We start from the raw sequence: 9,930 nt of genomic DNA on the forward strand, positions 1-9,930 counted from the left end.
TTCTTTCACCAACATAAATGGCGACTATACTAAAAAAAAAAAAAAATGAGTTTTTTTTTATACACATGGACCTCGCCAGACAGAACACACAGAAATCAAATTGACTACATATGTGGAAAGAGATGATGCAAAAGCTAGACAATGAATATGGAAGACTGAAGAATTGATGCATTTGAATTATGGTATTGGCTTAGAATATTGACTATGCCCAACCTGCTGCCGTCGAGTGGATTACAACTCATAAGCGACCTTATAGGACAGAGTAGAACTGTCCCACAGAGTTTCCAAGGAGCACCTGGTGTATTCAAACTGCAGACCTTTTGGTTAGCAGCCGTAGCTCTCAACCACTATACCCACCAGGGTTTCCCTTGAATATGCCATGGACTGCTAAAAGAATGAACAAGTCTGTCTTGGAAGAAGCACGGCCAGAGTGCCCCCTTGAAGGGAGGACAGCAGACTTGTCTCACGTACTTTGGACATGTTATCAGGAGGGATTAGTCTCTGGAGAAGGACATCATGCTTGATAAAGTAGAGCGTCAGCGAAAAAGAGGAAGACTCTTGAAGAGATGGAATGGCACAGTGGCTCCAACAATGAGCTCAAACATAGCAACAATTGTGAGAATGGCGCAGGAATGGGCAGTGTTTCGTTCTGTTGTATATAGGGTTAGTACGAATGGGAACCAACTTAAGGGTACCTAACAGCAATATACCCCTGAGAATTTGTGTTATTTCTGAACTTTCTGTTCTGCTCAACTTACCTCCTATCTTGTCGTGCTCTAGTACCACACTATTTTAACTTTTGTAGAGATAAAATATGTTTAATAAGGATAATCCCCTTTTCAGAATTTTCCTATTTTTATTTACTTTTTCCATATAAGCTTTACAATGGATTTATCAAGTATAAAAAAAAATCTCTTGGTCTTTTTCTTGTGACCTTGTTAAAATTATAGATAAATTTTAAGGTGACTGTCATCTTTGTGAAGTTAGCTTTTGTACAGAAATCAGGAAATTGAGCCCTTCTACTTTATTTTTCTTCAGGATTGCTTTTCAGAGTCCTTTGACCTTCCATATAAATTTGAGCATTGGCTTTTCGATTTCTGCAAAGAAGGTCGTTAGAATTTTCACGGAGATTACATCAAATTTATAGGTTTCTTTGAGTAGTTGACACATTAACTATATTAAGCCTTCTAATCCATGAACACAGAATGTCTTTCATTTATTTAGGTCTTCTTTAATTTCAAAAGGAGCCCTGGTGGCACAACGCTTAAAGTGTTGGCTGCTAGCCAAAATGTGGCAGTTTGAACCCACCAGTTGCTCCATGGGAGAAATATGTGGCAGTCTGCTTCAGTAAAGATTACAGCCTATGGGACAGTTCTACTCTGTCCTATAGGGTTGTTATGAGTCAGAATCGACTTGGATAGCAACGGGTTTGGTCTTTTGGTTAATTTCTTTTAGCAAATATTCATAATTTTTTCTGTATTAGTCTTTCACCTTCTTGGTTTTATTTATTCCCAGGTACTTTATCCTTTTAGATAATATTTTAAATGATAATATTTCCTTAATTTCCTGTATATGTATTGAAACCTGGCTCATTTTTATGTGTCGACCCTTTATCCTGCCACCTTGTTCAATTTATTTATTAGTTCTAATAGGTTTCTTGTGGGCTCTTTGGGGTTGTCTATGTATAGGATCATGTCATCTGCAAAAATGGATAGTTTTACTTCCTCCTGCCCAATTTGGATACCTTTATTTTTTTCCTAACATAATTGATCTGGCTAAGACTTCCAGAATGGTGTGAAATAGCAGTGGCGAAAGTGGATATCCCTGTCTTGTTTCTGATCTAAATGAGAAAAGTTTCCATCTTTCTCCATTGAATATGATGTTAGCTGTGGTTTTTTCATAAACACCCCTTATTATATTGAGGAATTTGCCTTCTATTCCTATCTTCTTGAGTGTTTTTATCATGAAACTGTGTTGATTTTTGTCAGATGCCTTTTCTGCATTGATTTAGATGATCTTTTGACTGACAGCTCTTTCCCCATATTCTATTAATATGGTGTATAACATTGATTGATTTTCTAATGTTGAACCACTCTTGCATTTCTAAGATAAATACCACTTGATCATGGTGTATAATCCTTTTAATATGTTTTTGGATTTGGTTTGGTAGTATTTTGTTAAGTATTTTTGCATCTATGATCATACAGGTATTGTGGTGTCTTTATTTGGCTTTTGTATCAGGGTAATGCTCACATCATAGAGTGAGTTAGCAAGTGTTCCCTCCTCTTCTATTTTGTGGAGAAGTTAATGTAGGATTGGGGTCTCTCTCTTTTTTTATTTTTTTTTATAGATGTCTAGCAGAACTCTTCAGTAAATCCATCTGGTCTAGGACTTTTTGGGGTGGGGGAGGTTTTTAGTTACTGATTTGGTCTCTTCACCTGTTATGGGTCTGTTGAGATCAATAATTTTTCTTCAGTCAATGTAGGAAGTATGTTTCAAAAAATTTGTCCATTTCTCCTGAGTTGTCCCCCCATACTTCTGTCAGTTTGTCATACTGTGGGGGCTTGCATGTTGCTGTGATGCTGGAAGCTGTGCCACCGGTATTCAAATACCTGCAGGGTCACCCATGGTGGACAGGTTTCAGCTGAGCTTCCAGACTAAGACAGACTAGGAAGAAGGACCTGGCAGTCTACTTCTGAAAAGAATTAGCCAGTGAAAACCTTATGAATAGCAGGAGAACAAAGTCTGATATAGTGCCAAAAGATGAGCCCCTCAGGTTGGAAGGCACTCAGAATGTGACGGGGAAGAGCTACCTCCTCAGAGTAGAGTTGACCTTAATGATATGGATGGGATCAAGCTTTTGGTATCTTCATTTGCTTATGTGGCACAACTCAAAATGAGAAGAAACAGCTGCAAATATCCATTAATAATTGGGACATGAACTGTATGAAGTATGAATCTATGAAAATTGGAAATCGCCAAAATGAAATGGAATGCATAAACATCAATATTATAGGCATTATTGAGCTGAAATGGACTGATATTGGTCATTTTGAATCAGACAACCATATGGGTCTACTAAGCTGGGACTGACAACTTGGAGAGGAATGGCATTGCATTCATCCTCAAAAAGAACATTTCAAGATCTGTCCTGAAGTACAATAGTGTCAAGTGATAGGATAATATCCATATGCCTACAAGGAAGACCAGTTAATATGACTATTATTCAAATTTATGCACCAACCACTAAGGCCAAAGAGGAAGAAACTGAAGATTTTTACAAACTTCTGCAGTCTGAAATTAATCAAACATGCAATCACGATGCATTGATAGTTACTGGTGACTGGAATGCGAAAGTTGGAAACAAAGAAGGACTGGTAGTTGGACAATATGGTGTTGATGATAGAAATGATGCCAGAGATCCATGAGGGAATTTTGTAAGGCCAATGACTTCTTCATTGCAAATACCTTTTCTTACCAACATAAACAGCGACTATACACATGGACCTCGCAAGATGGAATACACAGGAATCAAATAAAGTACATCTGTGGAAAAAGTTGTTGGAAAAGTTCAACATCATCAGTCAGAACAAGACCAGGGGCTGGCCATGGAACAGACTGTCAACTGCTTATATGCAAGTTCAAGTTGAAACTGACGAAAGTTAAAACAAGTCCACAAGAGCCAAAGTGCAACCTTGAGTGTAACCCACCTGAATTTAGAGACCATCTCGAGAATAGATTTCATGCGTTGAACACTAATGACCGAAAACCAGACAAGTTGTGGAATGACATCAAGGACATCATACATGAAGAAAGCAAGAGGTCATTAAAAAGACAGGAAAGAAAGAAAAGAACAAAATGGATGTCAGAAGAGACTGAAACTTGCTCGTGAACATCGAGTAGCTAAAGCAAAATGAAGAAACGATGAAGTAAAAGAGCTGAACAGAAGATTTCAAAGTGTGGCTTGAGAAGACAAAGTAAAGTATTATAATGACATGTGCAAAGACCTGGAGAAAGAAAAACCAAAAGGGAAGAACAGGCTTGGCGTTTTTCAAGCTGTAAGAACTGAAAAAAAATTCAAGCCTCGACTTGCAATAGTGAAGGACTCTACAGGGAAAATATTAAACAGCACAGAAAGCATCAAAAGAAGATGGAGGAGGGGGCCAAGATGGCGGACTAGGTGGACGCTCCCGCGGATCCCTCTTGCAACAAAGACTCGGAAAAACAAGGGAATCGATCACATACATAACAATCTATGAACGCTGAACAACAAGCACAGACTTAGAGACGGAGGACGAACAAATACGGGCAGACAGCGACTGTTTTCAGAACTAGGAGCCAGCGCACCAGGCAGGTGACCTTCGGAGCTCGATCTGGGGCAGAGCCCAGGGGGGCAGACGGCACAGAAAGGGGGCCCACCCCTTCCCCCCCGAACCCATCCCGGGAGGAAGCCTAGCAGGTTGGCGCGGGCGGCGTAGGGGCGCAGCCGGAGGGAGAAACACCCGGGAGGCAGTGACTGATCTGAGAGGGGGGAGAACAGCGTCCCAGCTGGGGTGCCCTGCTGTCCGCCGGGAGTTAGGCGAGAAGCCGACGGGGCGCGCGCGGGGGGGGGGGGGTCAGCTGTGTTTCCCTGGAGTGACCCCAGGGCGGGGCCCACGCGTTCGTGCGGGAGGACGCGCACCCAGTCCGCGCGTGTGGCACGGCACACCAGAGGGAGAAATCCCCGGAGGTGTCTGGTCTCAAAACAGGGAAAGCAGCATCCCAGACGGGGAGCCATTCCGCTGCGATCTGGGCACGCGCGCGCGCGCGCGGGCGGGGCATGAGCGCGGGGTCCATTTTTATTACCCTGAATTGACCCAGAGGGCGGGAACACCTGGTCGTGCGAGTGACGCCCTCCCAGTTTGCGCGAGAGGTGCGGCACACTGGAAGGAGAAGTCCCCGGGAGGAACTGATTGGTCCCAAAGCGCAGAAAGTAGCATCCCAGACAAAGTGCCGCCCTGCTGGGGCTTGGGCGCGCGCACGAGCGGGCCGTGAGCGCGGAGTCCATTTTTATTGCCCTGAATTGACCCAGGGGGCGGGCCCACCTGGCCGTGCGGAGGAACTGATTGGTCCCGAAGCGCAGAAACTAGCGTCCCAGACGGGGTTCCGTCCTGCTGGGGCTTGGGCGCGCGCACGAGCGGGGCGTGAGCACGGAGTCCATTTTTATTGCCCTGAATTGACCCAGGGGGCGGGCCCACCTGGCCGTGCAGGTGACGCAACCCAGTTCGCGCGAGAGGTGTGGCGCTCCGGAAGGAGAAGTCCCGGGGAGGAAGTGACTGGTTCCCGAACAGGGAAAGCAGCGTCTCAACCCGGAAGTCATCCCGCTGGGATTTGGGCGCGCGCACAAGCGGGGCGTGACCGCGGGATCTAATTATAATCGCCTGAATAGACCCTGGGGGCGGGCCCACCCGTTCGTGCGGGAAACGCCCACCCAGTGCCCACGAGCGGTGCCGCGCACCGGAGGAAGTCCCCAGGAGGAAGGGACTGGTTTTCGAGCAAGGAAAGCAGTGTCCTAGCCAGGGACCCGTCCAGCCCGGATTTTGGCAAACGGGGGCGGAGCGTGAACGTGGTGTTCAGCTCTATATTCTGTGGTGCTACACTCCTAGCTCTCAGATCCCTCCCCCACCCTCCCCAGGCGACCCCATTAACATCCGAATACCCGGAGCCAGAGAGAGAATTCAGATAGGGATCTGACTGCATTTTTTTTTAGCTGACTACTGGGAAAATCTAGTTTCCCAGTGATGGCTCGGAGACAGCAGTCCATATCAAACCACATAAAGAAACAGACCATGACAGCTTCTCCAACCCCCCAAACAAAAGAATCAAAATCTTTCCCAAATGAAGATACAATCCTGGAATTATCAGATACAGAATATAAAAAACTAATTTACAAAATGCTTAAAGATATCACAAATGAAATTAGGATAACTGCAGAAAAAGCCAAGGAACACACTGATAAAACTGTTGAAGAACTCAAAAAGATTATTCAAGAACATAGTGGAAAAATTAACAAGTTGCAAGAATCCATAGAGAGACAGCATGTAGAAATCCAAAAGATTAACAATAAAATTACAGAATTTGACAACGCAATAGAAAGTCAGAGGAGCAGACTCGAGCAATTAGAATGTAGACTGGGACTTCTGGAGGACCAGGGAAACAACACCAACATAGCTGGAAAAAAATCAGATAAAAGAATTAAAAAAAATGAAGAAACCCTAAGAATCATGTGGGACTCTATCAAGAAGGATAACTTGCGAGTGATTGGAGTCCCAGAACAGGGAGGGGGGACAGAAAACACAGAGAAAATAGTTGAAGAACTCCTGACACAAAACTTCCCTGACATCATGAAAGAAGAAAGGATATCTATCCAAGATGCTCATCGAACCCCATTTAAGATTGATCCAAAAAGAAAAACACCAAGACATATCATCATCAAACTTGCCAAAACCAAAGACAAACAGAAAATTTTAAAAGCAGCCAGGGAGAAAAGAAAGGTTTCCTTCAAGGGAGAATCAATAAGAATAAGTTCAGACTACTCAGCAGAAACCATGCAGGCAAGAAGGGAATGGGACGACATATACAGAGCACTAAACGAGAAAAACTGCCAACCAAGGATCATATATCCAGCAAAACTCTCTCTGAAATATGAAGGAGAAATTAAGATATTTACAGATAAACACAAGTTTAGAGAATTTGCAAAAACTAAACCAAGACTGCAAGAAATGCTAAAGGAGATTGTTTGGCCTGATGACCAATAATATCAGGTACCAGCACAATACAAGGACACAAAACAGAACGTCCTGATATCAACGCAACTCAAACAGGGAAAGCACAAAAACAAACAAATTAAGACTAATTCTAAAAAATAAATAAATAAACAAAATAATACATACAACAGGAAATCATGGAAATCAATAGCTAAACGATCAAAATAATCAAAAAGAGGGACTAAATATAGGAGGCATTGAACTGCCAGATGGAGAGTGATACCAGGCGAAATAGAAGGATACAAGTTAGGGTTTTACTTAGAAAAATAGGGGTAAATAAAAAGGTAACCACAAAAAGGAATATCAATTCCATAACTCAAGAAAAAAGCCAAGAAAAACGTAACGACTCAATAAACACAAAGTTAAACATTATGAAAATGAGGATCTCACAAGCTACTAAGAAAAACGTCTCAGCACAAAAAAGCATGTGGAAAAATGAAATGGCCAACAACACACATAAAAAGGCATCAAAATGACAGCACTAAAAACTTACTTATCTATAATTACGCTGAATGTAAATGGACTAAATGCACCAATAAAGAGACAGAGAGTCACGGACTGGATAAAAAAACACGATCCATCTATATGCTGCCTACAAGAGACACACCTTAGACTTAGAGACACAAACAAACTAAAACTCAAAGGATGGAAAAAAGTATATCAAGCAAACAATAAGCAAAAAAGAAGAGGAGTAGCAATATTAATTTCTGACAAAATAGACTTTAGACTTAAATCCGCCACAAAGGATAAAGAAGGACACTATATAATGATAAAAGGGACAATTGATCAGGAAGACATAACCATACTAAATATTTACGCACCTAATGACAGGGCTGCAAGATACATAAATCAAATTTTAACAGAATTGAAAAGTGAGATAGACACCTCCACATATATAGTAGGAGACTTCAACACACCACTTTCGGAGAAGGACAGGACATCCAGTAAGAAGCTCAATAGAGACACGGAAGACCTACTTACAACAATCAACCAACTTGACCTCATTGACTTATACAGAACTCTCCACCCAACTGCTGCAAAATATACTTTTTTTTCTAGCGCACATGGAACATTCTCTAGAATAGACCACATATTAGGGCATAAAACAAATCTTTGCAGAATCCAAAACATCGAAATATTACAAAGCATCTTCTCAGACCACAAGGCAATGAAGCTAGAAATCAATAACAGAAAAACTAGGGAAAAGAAATCAAATACTTGGAAAATGAACAATACCCTCCTGAAAAAAGACTGGGTTATAGAAGACATCAAGGAGGGAATAAGGAAATTCTTAGAAAGCAACGAGAATGAAAATACTTCCTATCAAAACCTCTGGGACACAGCAAAAGCAGTGCTCAGAGGCCAATTTATATCGATAAATGCACACATACAAAAAGAAGAAAGAGCCAAAATCAGAGAACTGTCCCGACAACTTGAGCAAATAGAAAGTGAGCAACAAAAGAATCCATCAGGCACCCGAAGAAAACAAATAATAAAAATTAGAGCTGAACTAAATGAATTAGAGAACAGAAAAACAATTGAAAGAATTAACAAAGCCAAAAGCTGGTTCTTTGAAAAAATTAACAAAATTGATAAACCATTGGCTAGACTGACTAAAGAAAAACAGGAAAGGAAACAAATAACCCGAATAAGAAACGAGAAGGACCACATCACAACAGAACCAAATGAAATCAAAAGAATCATATCAGATTACTACATAAAATTGTACTCTAACAAATTTGAAAACCTAGAAGAAATGGATAAATTCTTGGAACAACACTACTTACCTAAACTAACACATTCAGAAGTAGAACAACTAAATAGACCCATTACAAAAAAAGAGATTGAAATGGTAATCAAAAAACTCCCAACAAAAAAAAGTCCTGGCCCAGATGGCTTCACTGCAGAGTTCTACCAAACCTTCAGAGAAGACTTAACACCATTACTATTGAAGGTATTTCAAAGTATAGAAAAAGACGGAATACTACCCAACTCATTCTATGAAGCCACCATCTCCCTGATACCAAAACCAGGTAAAGACATTACAAAAAAAGAAAATTTTAGACCTATATCCCTCATGAACATAGATGCAAAAATCCTTAGTAAAATTCTAGCCAATAGAATCCAACAACACATGAAAAAAATAATTCACCCTGATCAAGTGGGATTTATACCAGGTATGCAAGGCTGGTTTAATATCAGAAAAACCATTAATGTAATCCATCACATAAATAAAACAAAAGACAAAAACCACATGATCTTATCAATTGATGCAGAAAAGGCATTTGACAAAGTCCAACACCCATTTATGATAAAAACTCTCACCAAAATAGGAATTGAAGGAAAATTCCTCAACATAATAAAGGGCATATATGCAAAGCCAACGGCCAATATCACTCTAAATGGAGAGAACCTGAAAGCATTTCCCTTGAGAACGGGAACCAGACAAGGATGCCCTTTATCACCGCTCTTATTCAACATCGTACTTGAAGTCCTAGCCAGGGCAATTAGGCTAGACAAAGAAATAAAGGGTATTCAGATTGGTAAGGAGGAAGTAAAGCTATCACTATTTGCAGATGACATGATCGTATACATGGAAAACCCTAAGAAATCCTCCAGAAAACTACTGAAACTAATAGAAGAGTTTGGAAGAGTCTCAGGATATAAAATAAACATACAAAAATCACTTGGATTCCTCTACATCAACAAAAAGAACACCGAAGAGGAAATAACCAAATCAATACCATTCACAGTAGCCCCCAAGAAGATAAAATACTTAGGAATAAATCTTACCAAGGAAGTAAAAGACCTATACAAAGAAAACTATAAAACTCTGCTACAAGAAATTCAAAAGGACACGCTTAAATGGAAAAACATACCCTGCTCATGGATAGGAAGACTCAACATAGTAAAAATGTCTGTTCTACCAAAAGCCATTTATACATACAACGCACTTCCAATCCAAATACCAATGTCATACTTTAAGGGAATAGAGAAACAAATCACTAATTTCATATGGAAAGGAAAGAATCCCCGGATAAGCAAAACATTACTGAAAAAGAAGAAGAAAGTGGGAGGCCTCACCCTACCTGATTTCAGAACCTATTATATAGCTACAGTAGTC

The sequence above is a fragment of the Loxodonta africana genome, chromosome 21 (assembly GCF_030014295.1).
Source record: "Loxodonta africana isolate mLoxAfr1 chromosome 21, mLoxAfr1.hap2, whole genome shotgun sequence".
In the NCBI taxonomy this organism is placed as follows: domain Eukaryota; kingdom Metazoa; phylum Chordata; class Mammalia; order Proboscidea; family Elephantidae; genus Loxodonta; species Loxodonta africana.